Below are 26,793 nucleotides of genomic sequence, written 5' to 3'. Positions count from 1 at the left end.
ACCACCCGCTGACTGAAGGCAAACCATCTTTCCACAATTTGAATTTATGTCCCCTCATTGCGTAGTCGGAGCAAGAGGAAGAATCCCATCAACATTGAGCTTTCTCAATCCATTCAAAGCCTTAAAAACCTCGATCAGATCACCGCGCTAGTGCCTAGTCTCAAGGCGCTGCAATTTGCATTACTGAAGCCTGTCTTGGTAAGATCAACCTTTCATTCCCTTCATCAATGTGCTGCCCTTCTCTGCACCCATTCCATCACATCAGAGATCATGTTCGTACCATGTGTTATAAATCGTGGGCAGACACGTACAGTTGCTGTATGTGAGCAGTTAAGTGAAATAACGGACAATACAATTTAAGCGGCATTGAGTGGAATGGTGTCGGCGCCAAGTACCGATATGATTAATTTCAATTCTGCTGGGGTGTTCACGTATGATTGTGTCTAGAGTGTATCGACATTAGTCCAATAACCAAATAATATCCAGCCATCTGCGGTCCTGTGGTCGGAAACAGCTCGCTGATACGAGAAAACAGTGGAGGCTGACGGGGTAGCAGAAAGGACACAGGTCAACTCGGGACAAGAGGGGTGCGCTTGAACCCCAAATGGGTTCAAGCGCACAACTAGTTGCAACTTCACCAATAGAGTATCGTAGCTGAGGAGCGAACGGAGTTCCACTCCTGTTCAGCCCTCGCAGGTAACATCGTTCATTGTTCATACTCACTGTCGTTCTCACACAGCGTGGAAAAAAGGTCTTGGTTCGAATACCATCAATGATGCGAAGAACTTTTATGGGCTTTCTTCATATTTCGATCTCAGACAAGAGTTACATGTTTTATTTGTTTTTTTTATTCTACTATCGGGTCTTCTAGAAGCAGCTTTGTTGCCGTTTCTGTTTGGAGTCGCTTGGAACTCGTACAGCTTTTCTTGATCTTAAACTGCTGTATCAGATTTTCACAGGAAGGATTCTGGCGCACTAGATTTCATCTTAACATACATGAGAACAGCTTTCTTCTCCGTACAACTTCTCTCCAATGAACTGAAGCTGGATTCGACCACAAACTTCACAGACGTCTTACAGGCTGCTGCAAACTTCTACAGACCAGAACATCGCCCAGAACCAATAGCTTACATTTTCGCTGCTCTGCCACTATTGACTTATCGGTCTCTGATCAACTGTCACTTGTGTGAAATTCATGTGTCATTTTATTTTATTTTTATTTTTTTGTATAGTTTAAGTTTTAAATCCGGTTCTGTAAATATCATTGTGTATGGTGGCAAAATTTCAATTTAAATCGTGTAATTACTTAAATGTAATTTTGTAAGCGCTTCTACGCATTTTGTAGGGACTATGATTCTTTCCTTGGCAACATACAGTAAATGAGTCAACTGTTGTATATAATTTGATCGAAAAAAATAAATACACGCAATTTTCAAACGTAATTTATAGACTCCTCATAGCCTTAGTTGCTTGTGAGGAGGGAAGCGTATAATTTATGTTTTCTTATCTATTTTTTTTTTGCCAGTGCAGCAAAAGCCTGTTGCTTCCTTGCACTATATGGCGAATACTATTGGTATTACTACTAACAAACGCATATATGTGTTGCCCAACCAGTAATATCTGGAGACTTACATACACTGAGGACCCAAAACATTATGACCGGCGAGTCGTCAGGCACACCGAAGCAACTGCAGGTGAACTACGGCGCGTACGCGGGTCGGGACACGGTATGAAAAACACCTGATACTCAGCTCCGCTGTTCAGTGTTCCTCATGTTCTTCAGATGGGAAAAGAAGCGGATTTACGAAAGTTTAACAAAGGACAAATTGCAAAGGCCAAACGACTAGGTCAGAGCATATCCGAAACGGTACTATGGTGGGATGCTCACGGTCAGCCGTCATTAGTACCTAAAAAAAGTAGTCCGAGGAGGGAAAACGCACGAACCGCCAAGGCGAGGTGATGGACAACCACGGCTCATCGATGCTCGAAGTGAGCGAAGGCTCTCCCGGATGGTACTTGGCAACAGAAGGGTGACTGTGGCGCAACTCGCCGGTAATTGGAATGCTGGTGATGGGAGCAATGTATCACAACACACAGTACATCTAACTCCGCTGAAAATATGGCTGCGTAGCCGCAGGCAGCTCCGAGTACCCATGCTAACCACGGTTCACCGGCGACAGCGTCTACCATGGGCACCCCGGCATCGAAATTTGACCTTGAGTGATTGGAAGAAGGTCGTCTTGTCCGGTGAATCACGTTTCCTGTTGCACTTGGTGGACGGCCGGATACGTGTGCGTCGTTTACCCGGGGAAGTGATGGCGCTTGGATGCACCATGAGACGAAAACAAGCCGGTGGCGGCGGTGTCATGCTTTGGGCGACGTTCTGCTGGAATACCCTGGGTCCAGTCATCCATGTGCCTGGCACTTAGACGTCTACTATCTACCTAAACATCAGAAATAAAATCAGAAATTACTCGTCACTATTTGCAAGAATCGCCCGCAAGGATTGGGGTATAAAGAAGAAAACCCTTGCTCTTTTCACAAAACGGTGTTCCTGCCAGTCATCCTCTATGCCTCGGGGGTCTGGTACAAGAAAGCAACCACTGCAACTAATAAAAGAAAACTAGAAACCATACAGAGGTACATCTTGATGACTATCTCACGAGCTTGCAACACAGTGAGTACACACGCGCTTCAGGTGCTCACGGGTGCCCTTCCCTGGGAGCTTGAAGTGATACGCAGTGGACTCTTCTACAGCCTTTTCAGGGGTATACCGATACCTGCCTAAATTTCACATTAAATGTAGCCAGCGAACCGAAAATAGAGATAAGAAGACTAACTGTACATCTCCAGCAAACCTAGCAAACACGGTGGCAAACTCAACAAAAGGACAAATAACGCGAAAATTCCTCCCAACTGTCTCGGCCGTATATCCAAAATACCCAAGCTGGTTCTCCCCAGGATTACTGGCCACGGCGCCATCAGATTCAAACTGATGACCTTTGGACTGAGCAACACTCCCCTCTGTCATTGTGACTTAGTGGAAACGTGGGAGCATTTAATGTACCACTGCAAGCTTTATGAAGACCTGCGATGCCGACTAATTACAGAATTACATTATGTGCCAGAGAATCAAGAGGAACGCTTACTGGAAGAGGAGCACAGCTACAAAGCACTGGCAAACTTTGCACAAGATCTTTTTGACAGAAGGCGTACTCTTCCGCCCCCACAGCCACAATAGCGATTCTCAGGTCCACAAGAATATACGACTTTGCAAAGAACCATATAAAGTGCACGGACAGTCACCATCAAGACAATCCACAAAGGGATTGCATCCCAGGAAAAAACAGCATAAACTGAAGTAATCACATACTGGACCAAACACCCGCAACCACAGACCTGACTAATGGACCTGTCCTAGTGCTAAGTGACAACTACGGACAGGATCCTACACCCGGACTCGACAAACTCGGATTCAACCAATGGACCCAGGATCCAACAACTAATGACCATGACTCCAGACAGAGACATAAGTAACCACAGACTGGACTAAATACCCACAACTACGGACCTGACTAAGGCACCTGCCCTGCTGCCAAGTGACAACCACAGACAGGAACCTACACCCGGATTGGACAACTCGGACCCAACCAAGGACCTGACTCAAGTAGACATGCAGCTGCCAGGCCATACGGCGACCTGTGCTGGCTCCCTTGCCGGGCACACTTTCCTCCCTCCCCTGGCAGAGGGGGAGGCGACAGTCTTCTTGTTGCCTCCCCCTGCCATCTCACATCTTTCTCTCTGGTGGGGAATGGGCATGCCCCACTGGCACATACTGGGGTCGTCTACTCTATTGACCCCAGTCTTTCCTAGATATTCCCCCCCCCAGCCTTCAGGCTCCTCCCCTCTCTATCTGCATGCCAGCGCCAGACCCACACCAAAATTCTAGCTTCTTTAAATTATTTCGCCCTCTCCTCGGCCATTAAATTCTCAAACGCAACCCCCTCAAACCGGGAAACATGTATGTGATCAACATACAACGTGCAAAAATTATTTTTTTTTTTTCTATTTATTTATTTCTTATTGTTTTTTTTTTTTTTTTTTTTAGGTTCTTGCCACTGAAATCTCAGGAAAATAGGTGGCAGGACCTGCCAGAGTAAATGCAAATTACTAGTTACCTGGTCTGCCTCCAAGGGTCGAAAGTGGGGCAACGTCGGGCCTCAGCAAGGGCCTGGCGGCTAAATGGCCAGAAGAACAACGATACATGACACCACACATTTCAAGATCCATACACTTTTAAATCTCTGCTCTTTACAGTGAACTGTATCACCGCACAAAGTAAACTACGCAGAGATGGGGGAAACCCCTGGTGCCGTTTGACGCTAGCTACACTTTACACTTCACCTAAATATCAATAACAAGAGCTTGCAATCCTGTAAGCACACACGCTCTCCAAGCCCTGACAGGGACTCTTCCCCTAGACCTAGAAATAGTCTTCCGCAGCCTAACATATAAACTCTCCAAGGGACGGGAGGCTAACCGCCTGAAACTGTCCACAAAGTGGAACGCAAGCGTCTCCTCCCACATCTCAGCCAGCGCTGGCAAAACTGCTGGCAAGACATCAACCAAAGGTGAAATCACTAAAAAATTTATTCCGGATATCCAACTGGTGTACCCAAACTATCCACATTAGCTTTCTCCTGGACCCCTCGCCACCTACCTGTTGACCGGCCATGGCGCCATAACAGAAAAACTCCATGGATTCGGATTGAGTGACACCCCCCTATGCCGCTGCGGTCTACACGAGACATGGGGGCACTTGATGTACGACTGCCCACTGTACGAGGATCTTCGCTGCCATTTATAACCACCACCCAAATAATGCTACGAGACCAGGAATATCTGATACTAACTGAAAAAGATACTTATAGTGCCTTCACTCAAGATGCGCAAGACCTCTTCACAAGAAGGCGGGCTCTTCCGCTTCCACCACCACAGCAGCAACAACCATGAAATGAATAACCTATGACAGCAAACCACACAAACCGACAACTAACTGCCCCAGAAAAAAAAAAAAAAAAAAAAAAAAAACATGATAAGAGAATCACACGAACAGGACCTAACCCACGAAAAGTGCTGACACGATATGTGGACCTCCCCCCCGGATGGGACGCAGCCTCATGAGTGACTTTCTACTCAGCTGAATTCCAACCAGCCCAATGAGACCGCAGAGCTTTCTGCATATGCCAGCCATAATGGCAATCGGTGCTGGTGCTCTTGCTGGACCCATCTTTCTTTCGCCCTTCCTCGGCGGTATAGGAGGAGGCAAGAGGCTGTCTCTCCTGCCTCCCCCCTACTTGCTAACCCAGATTTCCTCCTGGTGGGGCATGGGCATGCCACAGAGGCCAACTAGAAGCAACTGCCAACCAGGCCACTCCACCCTTCCAGCTTGGGCAGAGCAAAACAACCTAAAGATCTCCCCAGAGAGAACCAATTCGATCCTACTAAAACGTACCCTTGATTTGAGAAGACCACCCCAAATCAAGGTCAATGGTGTTACAGTAAAACTAAAAACAGAGCTTAAATATCTAGGTTTGATCTTAGACAAAAACCTTTCCTTCATTCCTCGACTTGGGCAGCATACTTCCTGATCTTAATCCTGAGTTGATCTAGATGAGTTGCCCGGAAGGACTGGGGCTTAAAGAAGAGAACGCTGTCCCTCTTCTATTAGGCAGTTTTCATCCCGGTTATCACCTATGCCTCTGGAGTCTGGCACAAGAAGGCCAATACAGTAGTAAACCGATCGCGCCTAGGAACTATCCAGCGCTCCCTTCTCCTTCTATTCAGCGCTCCCTTCTCCTTCTGTCCTCGCGTGCCTGTCGCACTGTCAGCATCCAACTGATACTATCCCCTTTCCCTTACGTAAAGGTCCGATCTGGTTTGTCCTGCTCTTCTTGGCATTTATATATGTGAAGAATTCTTTATCCCCCCTCTTTGCTCTGTTTGCTAGTGATTTCTCATAAACTGCCTTTGCCTGTCGAACCTTTTCTGTGGCTCTATTACACATCACCTTGTAGCTGTTATAGGCTTCAGTTCTTTTTATTGCTCTGTACCCTTTCCAGGACACCTTTTTCTGCTCAAGTAATGCGGCAACTTCACTATTCATCCAACTTGGAACCCTTCTCGTGGAGTATTTTTTTAATGGTATGTACCCATTCAAGGCATCTGTGATTAATGTTTTAAAAGCGTACCACAGTTCAAATGTATTCATTTTCTGCACGATATCTACCCAGTTAATAGAGGCCATGTAGTACCTTAAGGCATCGTAATTTCATTTTCTGAAATTAAAACCCATTCAAATAGCATCTATACTTTGCCTTTTACTTCTGCTACCTCTCTCGTCATCATCCACCGTAGAACTCCATGATCACTTCCTGCTACTGGTTCCTCTACTGTCAGCCCTGTTATGTCATCTGATTCATGTGTGATGATGAGGTCTAGGATATTCTTTTCTCTAGTACTTTCCCTGACATGTTGATACAAATAACAGTCATCTAGTTGATTTAAAAATTTTGTTTCCCATGTCGAGTTTCCTTCCCATTTACTCCAATCAATTAGAGGCAAATTGAAATCACCCATAATAAGGCATTGACGCTGCTTACTTGCCTATTTCATTTGCATGTAGAGGCTTTTGTCATAATCTTCACAATCACGTGGTCTGTAGATTACTCCTACTCGCATTATACCTTTGTTTCCAACTATCTCACATCATACAGACTCTATACTAGCATGTGAAACATCTGAATCCGGGAAAGCAATCGTCGCACTTAGGCTGCTTCTGATAAGAAGCATTACCCCACCACCCCTTCTATCTACCCTATCCTTCCTAAATACATTATAAAAGCCGTACTTAAACTCATCATCCCCAATTTTGGGGTGGATTAATGATGTTATGAATTCCTTTGATTTCCTTGAATTGGACTTTTCGCGTCTGAATAGAACTATCATTGTAATTGTGTGTTAGTCATTTGTTTGTTTATGTACAAGCTTTGTATATAAACAAGGAAACACGCAGCTAAGGAGAGGAAGAGAGAAGTGTAGAAGGAAACAGAAAAGGAAGAGAACGATGCTTCAGACACGACTCCGCGCATTATATGAATCAATCCACTTGCAGTGTTCTCATCTCAGATAGTCTCTCTCTCTCTCTCTCTCTCTCTCTCTCTCTCTCTCTCTCCCCATTCAACAATATATTAGTTAATCAAAGTTCGGACAAAAAAATGCATAATGGTAGTGGGCTGCCATCTACTTTCTAGCACATCACTGTATACAGATAGAAAGACATAAAGTCAAGTGACACAGCACGGTGTAAGACACTTTGTCGGTCTTCTATTCAGCAGCAGCAACAGAACTCATAATCAGAATACTGAACCCAAGTTGCACGAGTGGGATACTCTTTCTTCTTCCAGCTAATGAACAATCATATTTTGTTCTGCATTGTAAAAGTTTTAACGATAGAATTGTAATGGTTTAAACAACGAAATAAAAGTGATAAACAATCCAGTACATCACCGCAGGATGCAGGGTGACTCCCAGACGGAGTACATTTGCAGACACGATCAGGTTGCCAGAATAATACATCAAAAGCTACGGCAAAAATACTATCTAATCAAAGAAAGTTTATCATATTACAAGTATGAACCCCCAGGCCGTACTAGAGACCTCTCCTCACAAATTACACTGGGACCGTGCCATAATAACGGACAAGATAGCCCTGCCTTCATCGAAGAAGGAAATGGCTACCTTCCTGATCGACATAGCAGTGCCCAACACCAGAAATCTACGAGGAAAAGATGAGGGAGAACACAGACCTAAGACAGGAAATCAAGGGAAATGTAGCATATGGAACAAGTAATGACCGTCCCAATCATTTGGTACCATGCGTGTTCAACAACCGACATGGTACCAAAGAGTCTTCATAAGAACCTAGTATCAATAGGCCTCACAGAGAACACTTACTTGGAACTCCAGAAAGCAGCGAACACCTGCAGGATAGTCAGAGAGTTCCTCACCCAATACAACCGTCCTACTCATCTGGTACTTGTACCCGTCGCGGGGTGAGGAAAAACCCATCAGGAAAAGAAAGAGAATAATAATAAAATGGGGATTACTGTACAATTATAAAATAGATCCCTTCATCAACTATCCTAATAGGATAGTTGATGAAGGGATCTATTTTATAATTGTCTAATAGAAGTAGGAGATATGTAGTGGACCGTATTCGCCGTAATTCGTTCTAAAATTGATATCAAAAGAATGATTATTACGAGTTCTTTTATTTGGTACTCGAAATAAACTCGGTTAAAATGACGAACTGTTTACATCGTTGAGAATTTTCTAAATTTAAACCTTGTATTTTGACAAGGTTTTGACAGCAGTTGCGTGTTGGATTTTGTTAAGTAGGAGTGGTGATGGTTACCGTTAAAGTGAAATATAGTGCAACATATATTTTAAGAACATGGTTTGCAACATTTCAATTTTACCAAAAAAATTTTAAATGTTCGGTTAGATTCAAAGGTTATTACTGATCTCTGCTCTTAATAGGCATGTTATTAGCGCAGGTCACTCAAGGTTCGGTTTTGGCTCCCTTGTTTTTAATATTTTTAATGATACTATGTAGACATATCAAGTTTAATGTCTAAGTTTGCTGATGGCAGGATGCTCAATGATAGTAACCAGATGTGTTGAAAAATAACAACTGAGGTTTAAATTAGTATTAATATTAGTGGTAGCAAAAAGGCGCACAGTTATTCCAGATATGCGTGATACTCCCATCCAGTGGCGGACTGGTCAGGGTGTCACCTTGCCCGATGGCAAGTGGGCCCCCTTGCAATAACATTAGACAATATATTAAAAATGTTAATGTCCTTTTAGTAGCTTGAAAATATAATAGAAGTTCCAATATTATTACTGAATGCAACTGAAATTTACGTTGTATTACTATTTTAATAAAAAAAAATTTAATAAAATCATTTTTATTAAAGGGTGGGTCCCCTTTGTCTCCTGGCAACCAATATTTTTAGACCCAGTCGGCCACTTCTTTCATCTATGTATTATCTCAAGTATTGTAATACTTTATTTGGTTAACTTCAGTAAGAGACTTACCCATGGATCTTTGCTACAGCAAATGACATTCAGATGTAGCTCTGCCCACTGCTTCGTTCTGATTGGTTACTAATCATCATGATTTTTGAACGCATGGCGTTCTGCAAAACCATAGACGTATTTCAGCCGGCTCTACCGGTTCTCTTGTAGGACGATACAATAGATGTGACAGGCTTTCATTTCTACTAGTTAAAAAAAAAGGTTATGTTACTTTACGACACCAAATTCTGGAACGAATTCTGAAAACAACGGTGATACTGGGCCGCCATCTACTTTCTAGTACACCATTGTATCCAGACATAAAGTCAATTGACCACAGCATGGTGTAAGACACAGTGAATCCGTCCCGAATTTGGTGACGTAATATAACCGGACCTTTTTTCACTAGTAAGAAAACTCTTACTGGTAGTAGGTGAAACCTATATTTAGTCTCCAGAGCAAAGTTTCCGCATCCCCTCCCTCTCTCCTTCAACCCATACACAGTATTATATATAATATTTTATATTTTTAATATTTATTATAACAGTATGTAATATGCACACTGAGTGGACAGAAATCGTGGGACACCTACATAGTAACGGGTAGGTCAACCTTTCGCCCGGATAAGGGCAGTCACACGGCGAGACATTGAGTCCATTAGTTCACGAAAGGGTTCCACAGGTATTTTCATCCACGTTTGCTGCATCGCTGTCCAGTCACATTCCTGGGTAGAGGATCCAAAGCTCTAACGGACCTTTGCACAGCATCCCAAAGATGCTCCACAGGGTTCATGTCCGGTGAACGGGGAGGTCATACCATGGGTAAAATCTGCGGAATGCACTTTGAACTATGTTCTAGTCACTACGGCTCTGTGGGGAGGCGCATTGTCCTGCTGGAAGAGCCCATTGCCCTTTGGGTGCACGATGACCATGAAAAGATGCAGTCCTTTCATGGTCATCCCGCAACAACCAGATAACGTGTCCATGCATGCAGATGATCTGCAAGCATGCACATGAAATCTGGACTTCAGAGATGTGTCTAGACGTACCAGAGGTCTCGACCTGGACCAGCTGAACATACCCCAGACCATTACCGACCGTCCACCTGCCTGAACAGTTCCTTGTTGACATGACCGGTGCATAACTTCGTGAGGTTTCCGCCAGATACGCACCATTCCCGTCCTCTGGAAATAACTATAAACAGAACACATCGGACCAGGAGACCCATCTCCAATCATCCAAGATCCAGTGACGATGTTCTTTCACCCAGTTGAAGCATAGAGTCCTGTGTCTTGGTGTTAGCAATGGGATTCTGGTGGGCGGCGTCTCCCATAACCTATTGCGGCTAATGATTGCCTGATGGTCTTGGTGGAGACGTTTCTGGCACCTCCCTCGTTGAAGTCGGCGGTGATTTGTGAAACTGTCGCTCTCCGGTTGGCTGAAACAATGCAAGACAGACATCGACGGCCACGTTCAGCCACCACCTTTCTCCGCCCACAGCGCTGTCCATGATGAGATGTTATTCTGGAACTGGCGTATTCCCGATTAACTCTTGATATTGTTGAACGTGCATAGTGCAATTCCCGTACTACCTGCGCGATAGAGTGACCCATGCGTCGGGCGCCCGCTATCATCCCATCATCCCTCTTTCAAAGTTGGTTAACTCACGACGTTTATCGACACTGACATTGAATTACCGTCTACGTGAATGCAGTGTACCTGTATACTTGCCAAGCAGTGGGTTCGTCCAATAGCGAGAGGATTGACAGCGTCGCGTTGCCCAGGTATCCAATGAATTCTCTCCTTTCAGTGTAATAATAATAATACTAACACTAAATGGCAGATGACTGTCATCAACTGTCATCAGCTTAGTCTCCAGAGCAGTTTCCTGTATCGCCCTCTCTCTCTCTCAATCCATGCACAGCACTATTTGGATTTGGGTTTTCATAAAAAAAATAATAATAACAGTAATAACAATAATAATAGCACGAACCTATGACAGGAGATCAAAGAGATGTGTGGCATATGTAACAAGTAACGACCATCCTGATCATCGTGTCAACCACAGATATGGTGCCAAAGACCTTACATAACATCCTAGTAGCAATAGGCATCCAAGAACACCTAAAAGGAACTCCAGAAAGTTGCAATCCTGAAAACCTGTAGGATAGTCAGAGAGTTCCTCTACCAACAGTAACACCAGACATAACAACCACCCTGTGTACTTGGTAGCAATACCCGTCACGAGGTGGAACCCCAATCAGGGAGAAATAATAATAATTAAAGTGTTTTGCTAACGAAGATCAGCCTAACCGGCTTGGTTATCGTATCCGTACCTCTCTACTGGCTTGTAGAACGGCATTCAACCTAATGCAAAATTGTGGTGCTTAGCATTAGCATTGTAGAGGCATATGATGCAAGAAAGAAAGCTTATGCAGCATCAGCCAAAAAAAAAAAAAAAATCACTCCCTCCGTTCGTTCAAAATACCTGTCCAGCTGACCTTTAAATTTATTTAGCCTATCAACTTCCACAACAGAAAGATGGAAGTCTGTTCCCCCAACCAACTACCCGCTGGCTAAAGGCAAATTTCTGCACATCTATCCTACATCTGTCTTTCGTCAATCTGAATTTATGCCCTCTCAGGTGATTATTCTGAGCAAGAGGAAGGATACCATCAGCATTGAGCATGCTCAAACCATTCAAGGCTTTATACACCTCTATCAGATCACTTCGCCGGTGCCTAGTCTCCAGACACTGTAATTTGCAAAACTTAAGCTTTTCTTCGTAAGAGCAACCCTTTGTTCCATTCACCAATCTTGTTGCCCTTCACTGTACTCGTTCCAGCAGCTCTACATTCTTCTTGAAATGAGGCTTCCAGACCTGTATACAGTACTCAAGGTGTGGCTTGATTATTGCCTTATACAAGTGAATATTCACCTCCTTATCCCTGCTAGAAAAATTCCTGTATATCATTGACAAGACTCCATGAGCTACTCTTACAGCCCGTCTGCACTGCTCAGAAAACTTCATATCTGCCTGCACAATTACCCCCAGGTCCTTTTCATTCTCTGCCACTTTACGTGTAGTACCACAGAGTTGATACGTTGCTCTGGGGTTATTGTTTCCCATATGTAGTACTTTAAATTTGTCAATGTTAAACTTCATTTGCCACCCCTCAGCCTATCTGCTCAACCTTTCCAGATCCTGTTGAAGCACCATAGCGTTAGTAGTGTCCTTAACAACCCTGCCAAACTTTGCATCGTCTTCAAACTTGGACATTAAGCTTGATATACCATCATCAATATCATTTATAAATACAAACAACAATGGACCCAACACTGAAACCTGAAGTACTCTGCTAATAACATTACTCCACGATGAGCAGTGTCCATTGATTACCACTCTCTGTCTTCTCACCCTCAACCACCCCTTTATCTATAGCAGCAATTTGCCTCCAATGCCATAGTTCTCCAATTTCTGCAGCAGTCTTCCATGTGCAACAGTATCAAAAGCCTTTCTAAGATCCAAATGTATAATATCAAAGTTATTCCCTGCATCCAATTATTTTGTGACTGCATCATAGTATCCAATCAAATTCATCAGGCAAGATTTTCCCTTAACAACACCATGCTGTGTCCGAGCTATAACTGAAGTCTTGTCTACATGATCCTGCAGTGCTTCTTTAACCAGCGCCTCCATTAATTTTTCTGGGACAGAAGTTAAACTAACAGGTCTATAATTACTTGTGTCACCCTTTGATCCTCCTTTGTGAATTGGTGTCACATTTCCACATCTCCAGTTCATGGGTACCTCCCCTAAGTCCAAAGAAGCTCTCATAATTATGGCTAAGGGTTTACTTACTTCCTTTGATGCCTCCTTTATTATAACTGAATAGATCCCATCTACCCCGGGTGCCTTTTTTATGTTTATCCTCAACAATTTCTTCTCCACTTTCCTCTCAGTTATTACAGAATTATCTAGCTCACTGCCAGAGTTCACCTCTGGCAATCCCCTTCCTGAATAACTCCTCAAGTGTGAATGTAGAGGCAAAATACTCGTTTAGTTTGTTAGATACCTGAGCAGGATCCTCAACTGTTGAGCCGTCGATATCTAGTGGAGCAATCTGATTCATCCCTTTCCTTTTAGAATTTACATAGGTAAAGAACTCTTTTCTGTTTTTCTTTGCATCCTTTGCCAACGATTTCTCATAATCTGCCTTTGCCTGCCTAATTTCCTTTGTGACTTGGTTACAGACCAGCTTATATCTACCATAGGCTTTCATGTCACCCATTAATTTATATGTATCCCATGCATTTTTCTTCTCTGCCATATGTCTCATTAGGTCATCTGACATCCATTTTGGCCTAAACCTTGAACAATATTTCTTAGTTGGTATGTAAAGCGTAGTAGCTTCCAAGATAAGTTCTTTGAATGCTTCCCATTTTGAATTTGCTGTTGGTAACATCATCAGTTGGTCCCACTGTATAGAATTTAAATACTGTCTCAGACCATCATAGTCGCCTTTACGAAAGCAAAAACCCTTCCCTTTACCTCTGATGGTAGTTACCTCCTTGAGCAAATCCCACTTCAGCACACTGTGATCACTGCCACCCAGTGGTTCCTTTATCTGCAGATTCCTAATGCATGAAGAATCACTACTGATAATCAGATCAAGAGTATTACTGCCTCTAGTTGCCTCCCGAACATGCTGGTGTAGAAAACAATCATCCAATAAATCCACAACAGCCTTGCTAGTGTGTAAGTGACCAATCTACAAATTCCAGTCAATCTCTGGGAAATTGAAATCCCCCATTATAAGACTCTTTGATTTACTTGCCCACTTTATTTCCCTGTACAGTTTCTTATTATACTCATCAGAGTCATTAGGCCTATAGCACACTTCTACTCTCATTTTTGATCTCCCAATGCTTATGTCACACCAAACTGACTCGGCAGTGCACTGTCCAGTGATGTCGACTGCTTCACTTCCTTGGATTTTATGTATTTCTTAACTAATAGCATAACCCCTCCTCCCTTCCTATCCTGTCTATCCTTTCTGTACACATTGTACTCCCCAAATTCCAGTTCTGCATTCCTTATATCTGTGTGACACCATATCTCTGATATTCCAAGAATATCTGCCTATGATGTTTTGAGCAAAACCTCAAATTCATCAAATTTATTTACAAACTCCTTGCATTGGTGTACACGAAAGTATACATGCACCTGTTCCTATTCTTAGCTGTCCTAACACAACCCATGTGTGTAGCGCAATGACTCCCAGCAGTCTCTGAAATACCCTGTATCTTGTTTTTCAAGGCTGTGCTTCCAATAGAAGCAGTGCAAGAATCACTTTCACCCCTGCCAGTGGCTACTGTTAATGTATTAGTCCTTGTATCCCCTAAGCTAGTAGGTTTCCGACCCACCTAACACTGCCTCGATAGCATCAGCAAATATTCTTGCACCCTTTCTATTTAAGTGTATCTCATCCCTGTAGAAGCAGTCTCTCCTATTAACAAGTACAGACCAGGATGAAAAAAATTCTACCCCTTGAGCCTTGCACAATCCTTCCAGGGTCGAATTGATCGAAAGGGCTCTCATCATATACTCCCTCCTATCGTGTCTGGGCAGAATTGCAGACACTTTCAAATTGAACCCTAAATCATGGCTTTTTTTCAACAGTGACCTGTACTTGTTAAGTAATTCACCGGTATCCTACTCTTAAGCAGCCATCTATTAGTAGCCAACCAGTGTGAAGCAGCGGGCAGGAACTACATCTGGCCATCATGTTGTTTCGCAAAGATCCATGGGTAAGAGTCTCTTACTGAAGATTAACCCTTTATTTAACCCTTTATTTAATATTCTGTTTATATTCCAGAATGATACAAAATTTATTTTAATATTTTGTTTATATCCGGAGAGACCACATCAGGCTGGAGCAGTTTTTGCCACACGTGGATTCATATGTGCTGTTTAATATTTTGAATAATTTCACTGCGAAATATTAATAGATTTTTATCTAATATTTATCGTCTGAAAAATCGTTTCATAAAATATCCATCTAGGATTAATAAAGAAAACATTTATCTCCTATTTTTACATATGGACGAAGAAGCTTAATAATAAAATTTAATATAAAATAACAAAATTCAGGAAATAGCATATTATAAATTTATTTATAATTTACAAATGAATATATATATTTTTAATTTTATTCTATTTTATTTATTTATTTTTTTTTACAATAGGCAAAACTGAATTTACTAAAACCACATAAAACTGTAACACTAAATAGACACAACAGATCTTTAAATATTTAAAATATTAACTTTATAATAAATGTTACATCCTTTTCAACTTTTAAACTATAACATTCGAGTGACATTTCGGTACTGTAATATTGTAGTAATAACACCGTTTCGAACCGTATGGTCGAATACTGTTCTTCTAGTGCAACTGACTGCCTCTGATTGAACGCAAAAGAAATGAATATTTGTGCCTCTTGGCAGGAGGGTGCTGTGGAAGTCGATTATCTTATCTATGGAATCTGTGGCTAGGACAGCTCACGAATTTCGGAGTATATAATATACAGGAATTTTTCTAGCAAGGATCAGGAAGTGATTATCTCATTGTATAATCTCATAAGGTAATGATTAGGCCACATCTTGAGTACTGTATACAGAGGCAGAAGCCTGATTTTAGGACTGACGTGGATCTGTTGAAACCGGTGCAGAGAAGAGCAACTAGAGCAGTCAAACTAGAGCAACCAAGAAAGACTTCAATTCTGTAAATTGCAAGCATGTAGAAACTAAATGTCTGTTGACATTTGGACCTATTGAGATGTTAAGTGATTTAAAATAGTTGAGCAAACTGATGGCGTATTACTGTTTCTCAGACAATACGCACAAGAGAACAAAAATTTAACTGAAAAAGGATGACTGCAGAATATACTTGCGGAAATTCTTGTTTGTTGAATAAACTTCTACTTGGTGTTGTAGAAATGGAAAGTTTGAATAAATTTAAAGGGATGGACAAATTATTAAAAGGAATGAGGGAAGTAAATTAGTAAAGTTTTTTTTTTTTTTTGCCGATGTTGTACAAGCTTGCTTTCTTCGGATATGGTGTTAATACTAATGCTGACAAACACATGTTCTTATCGGGAAAAGAACCCATTTATTCAGCCCACTGATAAATGTTCCACTGCTCCTCAAATACCACCGAGGTCATAACGAGACTACCTTCTGCCACCTGTCTAAAAATAACTTACTCCAAATCCGATGACATCATGTGTTCTGTTACCATAGTTACCAATAGGTGTTAAGCGATAAATGGACAACATTATATTTATCACGTTCAAATTCTGTATCCTAATTGTCTAACATATCAACCATTTTGTCTCTTAAGCCAACAACTCTCCTGCTTCAAGTTTTCTTACAGTTCTCCACCACAAAGCATGTTATAAAGACAAAACTATTAAAAGATAACTACAATTTAAATTACTATTACTGCAAACTGTGCTACCAAATCAAATGTTTGAAAGAATCCAAGAACTCGGCACTGACCTCCGGCTATTTGCCACGAACGCAGCTTATAGCCGCCATATACTTCTAATTATTGTACCGTTACTTAATTACTTGTATATAAGGAAATTTGGGCATCGGGTGCCCACATTCACACGAAGCGCATTTATGCCGAGGAATACTGTTGGTAAAATGGGCCACCCGAAAATTAAATCTTCTCCCTCTATAACGGACAACAGCAATGTTGTTCCTTATACAGCAACAGTGACTGGAACTAAGGAGACTACCAAAACTCGTTGAAGACGAGTAGACTTGTATTCATTGCAAAAATAGTCATCAGTATTATGTCGGAGCCAAATATACAGACCATATTCATGGCGCCTTCACCTTGCACGTCTAAGATCAACCCGATATTTAATTGTTCAGCCCAACAGGCTTGCCTTATTAAACGGTTTGTTACCAAATCAGATGTTTGACAGAATCCAAGAACTCGGCACTGACCTCCAGTTATTTGCCACGAACGCAGCTTATTTGCCACGAACGCGCCATATACTTCTCACGACATGCACCCCAGCTGACTCGTTGTTATAACTGTGTGGAATGATCCATTCGACACTTGTCGCTTTACATTTGTCTTCAGGACCTCCACCTGTGGATGGAGCATATATTTTATTTATTTATTAAATCTGTTTATTGCTCTGCCTAACGGCCACCCCCTGGACTGCAGTAAGCTAAGGAGGTGATATTTATATTCAGAGGTTAAGGCAGGGACATATGTCTGGGGGTTGCACGGAGCACATGTATGCTTAGCCTGAAGGTACAGAATTTACAGAGTTTTTATTTTACATACTTGAAAATTGCGAAATACCGAAGTATCGCAAATTAAGTAGGATATTATTTTATCAAAAAGTGTTGTGCAAAAGAATAAGAAATATGAACAAAAATATAAAGGATTGAGGCAGTCCATCACCGGTTGTTGCCAATGGTATCTTGCAATTTTGACTATCTTAGAGCTCAATGCCAGGCGTCTTTGGAGTAATAGATGCCAAGAGAGGGGACCAGTGACGGCTTCACCTCATTTTATTTTAAATTTATCGAGTCATGTGAATCATTGTCGAGGAAAATTTTTTTCTGTTGGTGTTCTTGTGATATATAACGGTAGATTTGTACGAGTATATGTGTCCGTTTGTGTTTGGCGTCTGTATATATGATTCAGGCAGAATTTATCCAGATCGATGGCTAGATTGTTGATCAAATCTACCGTGCTTCCTGGGAACGTGAGTCCAAGCCTTTGAGACTGTTTCTGAAACTGATTCGGAGTGGGAGCCTTGAGTCCACTTGATTTCTTCCGGCAATGCGAGGAGTTTTTAATCAGGTCAGTGATATCAGGGGCGTCAAATCGTCCTGTGATCAGTCTGGCCAGTACAAGAATGTTACCAGCTACAATCTGTTGTTTCCATGTGGTGACTTCGAGATTAATGTACAATTAGTACACTGAGTGGACAGAAATCATGGGATACCTACCTAGTAACGGGTAGACCTACCTTTCGCTATGATAAGGGTAGTCACACGGCGAGGCATTGAGTGCACTAGTTCACGAAAACGTTCCACAGGTATTTCCATCCACGCTTGCTTCACCGCTGTCCAAAATCCCGTCGCATTCCTGGGTGGAGGATCCAAAGCGCGAACGGAACTTTCCACAGCATCCCACAGATTCTTCACAGGGTTCAAGTCAGGTGAACGGTAGGCCATCCCATGGTGGTAAAATCTGCGGAATGCTCTTCGAACCATGTTCTTGTCACCATGGCTCTGTGGGGAGGCGCACTGTCCTGCTGGAAGAGTGCATTGCCCTGTGGGCGTACGATGACCCTGAAGGGATGTAGATGGTCTGCAAGGACTAAGATAGAAAATTTAAAAAATCTGGGAGTAATTGTGCAGTCAGATGTGAAGTTTTCTGAGCAATGCAGACAGGCTGCAAGAGCAGATCATGGGGTTTTGTCAATGATATACAGGAATTTTTCTAGCAGTGAAAAGGAGGTGATTATCCCTTTGTATAAGGCAAAGGTCAGGCCACGCCTTGAGTACTGCATACAGGTCTGGAGGCCTCATTTTAGGAAGGATGTAGATTTGCATGAGCATGTACAGAGAAGGGCAACAAGATTGGTGAGGGGAATGAAGGGATCATCTTATCAAGAAAAGCTTAAGTTCTACAAATTGCAGCGGCTGGAGACTAAGCACTTGCGAGGTGATCTGATTGAGGTATATAAGGCCTTGAATGGGTTGAGCACTTTGAATTCTGATGGGATTCTTCCACTTGCTCAGATTACGAACCTGAGGGGGCATTAATTCAAATTGAGGAAAGACAGTTGTAGAATGAATGTGCGAAAATTTGCCTTTATGGTTAATTACAACTACAGATAGAAGTTTGTTCCAGCGGATGGTTAATTGCTGGAACAAACTTCTGTCTCTAGTTGTGGAAGTTGATAGCTTAAATAAATTCAAGGAGGAAATGGACAAACTTTTAGAGGGAATGGTCGTGTGAATTTTTTTTTATTTATTATTATTTTTTATTTATTTATTATTATTTTTTATTTATTTATTATTTATTTGTTTTATTTTTTATTTTTGGCTGATGCTACATAAGCTCATACGCTTGCTTTCTTGCATCACATGCCTCTATTACTATTACGTAATCTGGACCGTTCAGAGATGCGTCTAGACGTACCAGAGGTGCCATTATCACCTCTGGTACGTCTATTAGTATCATCAGTTTATTTCTCTTATGAGAACACCCGGTTACAGCTACTGGCTAGAGGGTGATCATACATATACAATTATGTTACAAAATATACATCTATGTTACAATTATAAAATACATGAAATACATAATATCTGATTTACAGTTGAACACGCCCCAGACCATTACCGACCTGCTATCTATCTGCGTGAACAGTTCCTTGTCGATATGACAGGTGCATAGCTTCGTGCGGTCAGATACGCACCCTCCCGTCCGCTTGAAATAACTGGAAACGGGACTCATCGGACCAGGAGACCTGTCTCCAATCATCCAAGGTTCAGTGCCAATGTCCTTTCGCCCAGTTGAGGCGTAGAGTACTGTGTCGTGGTGTTAGCTGTGGAATTCTATAACTATAACCTATTGCGGCTGATGATAGCCTGATGATCTTGGTGGAGAAGTTTCTGGCATCTCCCTCGTTGAAGTCGGCGGCGATTTGTACAGCTGTCGCTCTCCGCTTGGCTGAAACAATGCGAGACAGTCGCAACGGCCACATTCATCCACCACCTTTCTCCGTCCACAGCGCTGTCTACAATGAGATGTTATTCCGGAAATGGCGTATTCCCAATACACCCTTGATACTGTCGAACGGGGATAGTGCAATTTCTGTACCACCTCCGCAATAGAGTGACCCATGCGTCGGGGACCCCACTATCATCCCTTTTTGAAAGTCAGTTAGCTCACGACGTTTATCCATACTGACATCGAATTACCGTCTACGTGAAGGCTGTGTACCTATATACTTTCCAAGTGGTGGGTTTGTCCACTAGCGAGAGGGGTGACAGCGTCGCGTTGCCCAGGAACCAGGTATCTCATGAATTCTGTCCTTTCAGTGTATAATTACATTTGATTTGCATACTTCTATCTTTTCTATCTTATACCACATACACACCAATTTATAATTTTAAGAAAGCACAGTCATGTGATGTCTATAAAGTGAAACAAAAAAAACAATTTAAAAATACTTTTCGTGGCTTACAGTTTGCTAAAAAAAAATCCTTCCTTATCCCACCACAGAAATGAGATTAGCAAAACAACAGAATAAGTTACCGTATTTGAGCAATAAATGCTTCTCTATAAATTTGTTTGATAAAAGATACTTTGAGTAAATGTGTCTGTATTCATTAATTAATATAACTAATCCCAATTCAGTTCCACGTTTATGACTATGCTTCTATCATAAAAAAAAAAAGCATACGTCTAAGGTTTATGCTATATCGGTATGCGCGATTCAGAAGACGTATGTGAGAAGTGCGGGTATCCAACACACATCACTTGAGTTTTCCTGTGGTGTGAATCTCAGCTATTGAGTAAGGAAATTAGCAGTCTGTGCAACGTTCGATTCCTTCCAGAATACCGTGATTCATTAATAGTCATCACACTGCTGCATAACTTAACTTTCACACTATTAAAATAAATGCATTTACCTGAAATAACGATGCTGGCGTGAGAAAAAAAAGCAAGATTTGAATGTAAAGACAATAAATTAAATGAAAACGTATTCCTTACATTGATATTTCGTATGCATACTGTTCCTATGAACAGCTCTCATAGCAACACATGATGAAAAAGGGATTTTTTTGTTAATTCCCGATGGAAGTTTTCTACATAATAGGAAAACGCCAGCAATATAAATTTAAGTGAGAAAACGAAAGTCGCGCTGCTTCTAAATATTGTACAAATATAGAACGGCATTGAGTTTTACTGTAATTCTTTGGGTAACCATACCACTCAATGCAGTACTATAGTTGTAATTCTCATTTCGGCACCCAACTGAAATCACTGAACAAGATTATATTAAAGATTCCACTTACTAATGTCCCATGGCGGTGATCGGTCGTACTGAGCACTAATTAAGGGATAATCACGTTACGCGCACGGTTATATCCACCAATTTGGCTTCGAACGACCGCAGCCACACTCGGCTGTATTTTACTCTCTCAGCTTGAGGCGAATGCCATCACTCAGGGGTCAGGGACCGCCTTCGACTGCAACCGTTTTCAGCAATGGACAGGGAATGACTTCAACAGCGATCCGGTGACACTGAGCGGAGTAGATCGATAATTGGGTTCTCTCGGAGTGTGCGCGCAAACATTTGCGTGGAATCGGTGGCTCCGTAATATCAGACAGTTTCGGTAGTGTCTAGTCTCCCGTTCGTCTGTTGACGCTAGGGTTCGATCATCATTAATCAGAACTTGCTATTCCCACCCCCACCTCACACTCGCTGTTAATAATAACGGCGATGAGAACAGGAGACTGTGCAACAGAATTCTCTTATACTGAGTAAATTGTATCGATTCATTAAAATAACCTTAATGAGAATATCCGTAACTGCCCCTGTTAAAAATGTCTTCGTGTAGTTTATTTATGCAAAATACACTTGGCTAATGTAACCGATATCGAAATTTGCTTTAAAAAGGCGAAGACGAATCCAATCTGGTATTTTATTAATCGTTTTATTTTTCATTATTACTTTTGGAGTTGAAATTAAGAAAATATTTTAATGTCTTATAGTGACGTCATTTTTATAATAAATAATTCGGCTGTACATATTTTAATATAAATTTAATTATTCTAGATATTATCAATTAACTGCTACAAAACGCATAGCTTACTACGATTATCGCGACATCTACTGCCACCACCGCAAAGCAGAGAAGCTAGAAAAATCGCTGTCAGGTGACTCATATGGATGCGCAATGGTGTAACAGAATGAAAACAATGCGCATTGCATTATTCTACGGGGTCAGCCCGCGCAGAATTGCACTATGTTCATCCCCACATTGTGACAAATTTTTCTACAAATTAATAGATCTTTATACTGCGTTTCTAAGGTTTATATAAACCACAGGGGCTCACATCTGGTGAGTATAGGCTTGGCACACCCAGGGTCCTGAGCTGGATAGCATCATTCTTCTCTTTCTTAGTGATTCCTTTCTACTTTTGACTATTTTCTTTCTGCACAGGAAATTAAGGGGAGGTGTAGAGAATTGCATTCGCTAATAAAATTAATCTATCTGTCGTACAAACAAATTCATTTAAGAAAAATGTAAAATCGTGAATTTGACTTTCTGTAAATTCTGTTATTATTCATAAACAATTAGATAAAGCTAAATGACAAGATTAAAATTAAGAAAAATATTACTTTTCTGTACTAAAAACTTTACGAAGATATATGAACTGTAATGCAATTTAATGATTATTTATTCGTGGTGAAGCTCATAATTTTACTATATTCCAGCATTGGTTGATGGAGGGGGAGAGATTACATTTGTTAAGACAATGTATCATTTTTTATTACTGTTTGTTATTTTTTTTTTTTGTATTATGCACTAGATATAATTTTTTTATTTATATCTTTTTATACTACTTCCAGTTTTGGAGGTTTAAAAAAAAAAAAGAACTTTGTAAGGTTGAAGTATAATAAAACAAAACAAAAAAAAAAGGAATATAGTAGTAATCGTGGCATGTGATGCAATAAAGCAAGCGTATGAGTTTATGTAGCATCAGACAAAAAAAAAAAATTTCATACAACCATTTCCTCTAAATGTTTGTCCAGTTCCTCCTTAAATTTATTTAACCTATCAATTTCCAAAACGACAGATGGAAGTTTCCAGCAATTAACCACCCACTGGTTAAAGGAAAATTTCCGCACATCTATTCTACAGCTGTCTTTCTTCGATTTGAATTTATGCCCCCTTAGGTTCGTAGTCTGAACAAGTGGAAGAATTCAGCGTGCTCAACCCATTGAAGGGCTACACTGAAGCTCAACCCATTGAATTATACACCTAAATCAGATCACCTTCCAGGTGCCTACTCTCCAGCTGCTACAATTCGAGCCTCTCTTCATTCTCCTCATCAATCTTGTTGCCCCTCCTCTATACACGCTCAAGCAAATCTACATCCTTCCTAAAATGAGGCCTCTAGACCTGTACGCAGTACTCAAGGCGTGGTCTGACACCAGTTCTCAACACCAGTTTCTTCAACGTTTTCTCAACAAGCTCTGTACATTTTTGTGTAGTTATTTAATAATAATAATAATAATATACAATCTTTCAATACTTATACAAGAAGATTCGTTAAAGAAATTTTAACACCTTATGAATAAGTGCGTTATTTACAAATTAGTCATCTTTACATGATTCCCTCCAAAATTGTCAGCGGAAAGACTGGAAAGTTAGCGGAAAAAATCAAGAATATTAGGCTTGAGTTAGGATTATTTAGCATTTTGGCAGGTAAGTGAACAAGCTGTATGATGACATTAGTAATAGCAAAAGCTTTAGCATTTACCAGCTGAGTCCATCCTCGCGGGTAACATAGTGGTTATAATCACACTCCTCCCCAGAGAACACAATTTGCGGTCATAATACACACACGGGTGTATTAAGTTGTCCTCTCAGCATAATATGATATAGTTATATCATTTATACCATCTGTGTCCTCCATAAGAGAAATGGAATCAGCTATCCCATTTCTCTTTATGAGGGGGATTTTCATAGGAAAATCGCCTCGTTATTTGGAAAGTTAAATCACAAATTAAGAGAGTAAAAAATTTCTGCGTGATAAGTGGAGTTTTAGGAAGCTCTACGACAAGGAATATCAGAGTAGATATATGCACAAATATCACCTTTAAAGCGAAAGGAATCAAAGAAAGTCTAATTAGAAAAAAACTAGATAAGCGGTGTTTGAGGAAACCGATTCGTTCATAAATGGCAATTATTGGATTAGAACTGAGATGCATATCTCAGAAGTGAATTAGAAAGTTTCTTCAAAAATCATGAGATATTCGAGAATTAAATAATGCACATTAGATTTATCAATCGCAATCATTCAACCTTCACTATTGAGTACTTTTTTTCTTTTTGACAGAAACAATTCTTATCATGTAGTTTCCTATAGTTCCTTCTTTTTCTCCTAATCGTTCCACGTAGCCTAGAGAGCTTAAAGATTGTGCGAAAAGGAGATATTATCTTAATTAAACATTGATTTCGAATATCTACCGGTTATGATTTTCAGAAAAAAATGTACCTGAGAGAAGGTTTTTATCAAATAAAAGGGGAAAAATCTATTTCAGTGAACTGGAAGCTGCGTCATTAATGTATTGGGGGGGGAGGGAGTTCTTCACATATTCCAATGACAGTTTGTTTCTCGGAGTGAATAAAAACAAACTGATCTTATTTAACCCTGTAAAACCTGTTTCCCCGGCTGGCCTGCTTGTAGTCCGCATAAACCGCATAATTTCGCATCAATGATTTATATAAATTATTATATAAATCATATAATGATTTATACATACAGTATTTGAAATGTTTGAAAACTGCATTTATCTACAATTAATATAATTTTGCCTATAAGTAATTCGAAGTAATCTTATGGGTTATTCACAACCTTTGAGCAAAGGTAAAATGGCTGTTTCTACTGTCTTCATGGTACAAAGTGCACACCTACGCAAATAATAATAAATTAAATATATAGTGTTGATTGTCAAGCAGCACCGGGGGTCCCAAAAATTCAATAATAATAATAATAATAATAACAACAGCAATAATAATTAGTCCAGTGGTTTCTATGATAGGCCACCAATGTGATGAACCGCGTTCGAATCCCACTGCTAAATAAAAAAATAAAAATAAAAATCGCCGGGAAAAAATCGCAAAAGCCGTTTCATATGACTATTACCTCAAGTCGAAGTGATGGTTTAGGCAGAGAGTAGCGCCATAGAGTGTCGCTCCCAATAACTATCACTCTCCACTGGATGCAAAAAGCCAAAGATAAACAGAAGTAAATATTGAACATACTGCATCGAGTGTGGCGCAGGATAAGTCCCTTGCATTCGGACCTTAAGCAGAGCGGTCGGTTTGAAAAGTCGGAGAAAGTGGAGCAAATGGGTTCTTCCCCCATGGCTATGACATGGCAAGGCCATCTAGCCAAAACAACTGGATGCTCTTGCCATGTGCAACTGCACTAGTGGCTACCCAGGAAGGAAGAAAAAGCAAACACAAGAAGTGGACTAGCGAAATTAATCGATTATCGTGCAAACATACAACAAAGACCCCAAGGTAGAGATCGATGTGATAGTTTGTTTCGGGATTTTTTAGCCGCATCGGCATCTATGGCCATAGATGCCGATGCGAAATGAAACGATATGAAAATGTACAGGATGGAACTATACACGAAGTGGTCGCAACGGCTCTCGACTGTTCAGGTCGCCCAACAGCGAATAGTAGACCAGAGACGGACCATCGTCATGAAGAAAGTGATAGCTCCTGCAACCTTAGAAAAAAACAAGCAGGATATATGCAACCCACTACAAAGAATGCGGACACAACAGAACAAGAACTAGAGGAGAAGTAGCAAGTACCAGAAATATAACCGGAGCAGCCGAATTGGAAACAAACGATGTCGCGATATCCAGAACAGAAGGGTGAAGAAGGTCCTAGCAGAATTCGAGGAATAGACTGAAAAGACCCAAACTATACCAAGTAGAGCCCAACAGAATTCTGTGGCAAGTCACAGACCTTCTCATTCGGCGAATAACACCGGATTACCTCAACAAAAATGAAGTAACGCTAGGTGCCATCCACACAGCCATTTTTTGTGCTGCTGTCGCAACCACCACAGTGAATGGAATAATTAGCCATAATAGCCATGTATAGACCGAGAATGGAAGGAAAGAAAGGACGCACGAAGAGAAAACAGAATGGATAATTCAGGAGGCACACACACACACACACACACACACACACACCACACACACACACACACACACACACACACACACACACACACACACACACACACACACACACACACACACACACACACACACACACACACACACACACACACACACACACAACTCCAGAGTCTCTGATACAAGGGCTAACATATCTGTAGGGTAAGGAAATAGGCACTACAAACTTAGTGAAATATGGACCGATCACCTGTCTCCCTGTCACTGTAAAAGATCATGACGAGCTGCATAACCAAGAAGATATCAAGCCATTAGAGAGTCAGAACATCATGGCAAAGCAGGAAGGGATGTAAGAAGTTGAGCAAAGGGCGAATGGAGCGATTGACCATTGACGCTGGAGTTATGGAGCAGGCCTAAAAAAAAAAGAACCGCAACCTGTGGCCACCTACATCGACTACCGCAAGGCCATCGATTCTGTGTCTCATAGCTGAAGATCTACAAAGAAATGCTGAAGATCTACCAAGTCAACTCGACAGTGACAAACATCCTAAAACCAACCGTGGCAAATTGGAGTACCATACAAAGGTTGAGAACATAACCACCAGACCGATTCCCATTAGGACAAGAATCTTTCATGAAGACGC

At 41.2% G+C, this 26,793-nt stretch overlaps 1 protein-coding gene across 1 annotated transcript in view; it reads right to left on the bottom strand.

Annotated features, from left to right (window-relative positions):
* sturkopf (lipid droplet associated hydrolase sturkopf) overlaps window positions 1-21,477 on the bottom strand; it is a 101,819-nt gene extending 80,342 nt beyond the window's left edge. Inside the window, exon 1 of the mRNA XM_090384915.1 lies at window positions 21,270-21,477. The gene's annotated coding sequence lies outside the window, so the exon portion shown is untranslated. The remainder of the gene's footprint in view (window positions 1-21,269) is intronic.
* Window positions 21,478-26,793: the final 5,316 nt, after the last annotated feature.

Source organism: Mastigoproctus giganteus, chromosome 11, assembly GCF_048544385.1.
Source record: "Mastigoproctus giganteus isolate SK-2022 chromosome 11, ASM4854438v1, whole genome shotgun sequence".
Classification (NCBI taxonomy): domain Eukaryota; kingdom Metazoa; phylum Arthropoda; class Arachnida; order Uropygi; family Thelyphonidae; genus Mastigoproctus; species Mastigoproctus giganteus.
Note: the sequence above shows the minus strand (reverse complement) of the source record. Positions and strands in the feature narration are given on the sequence as shown.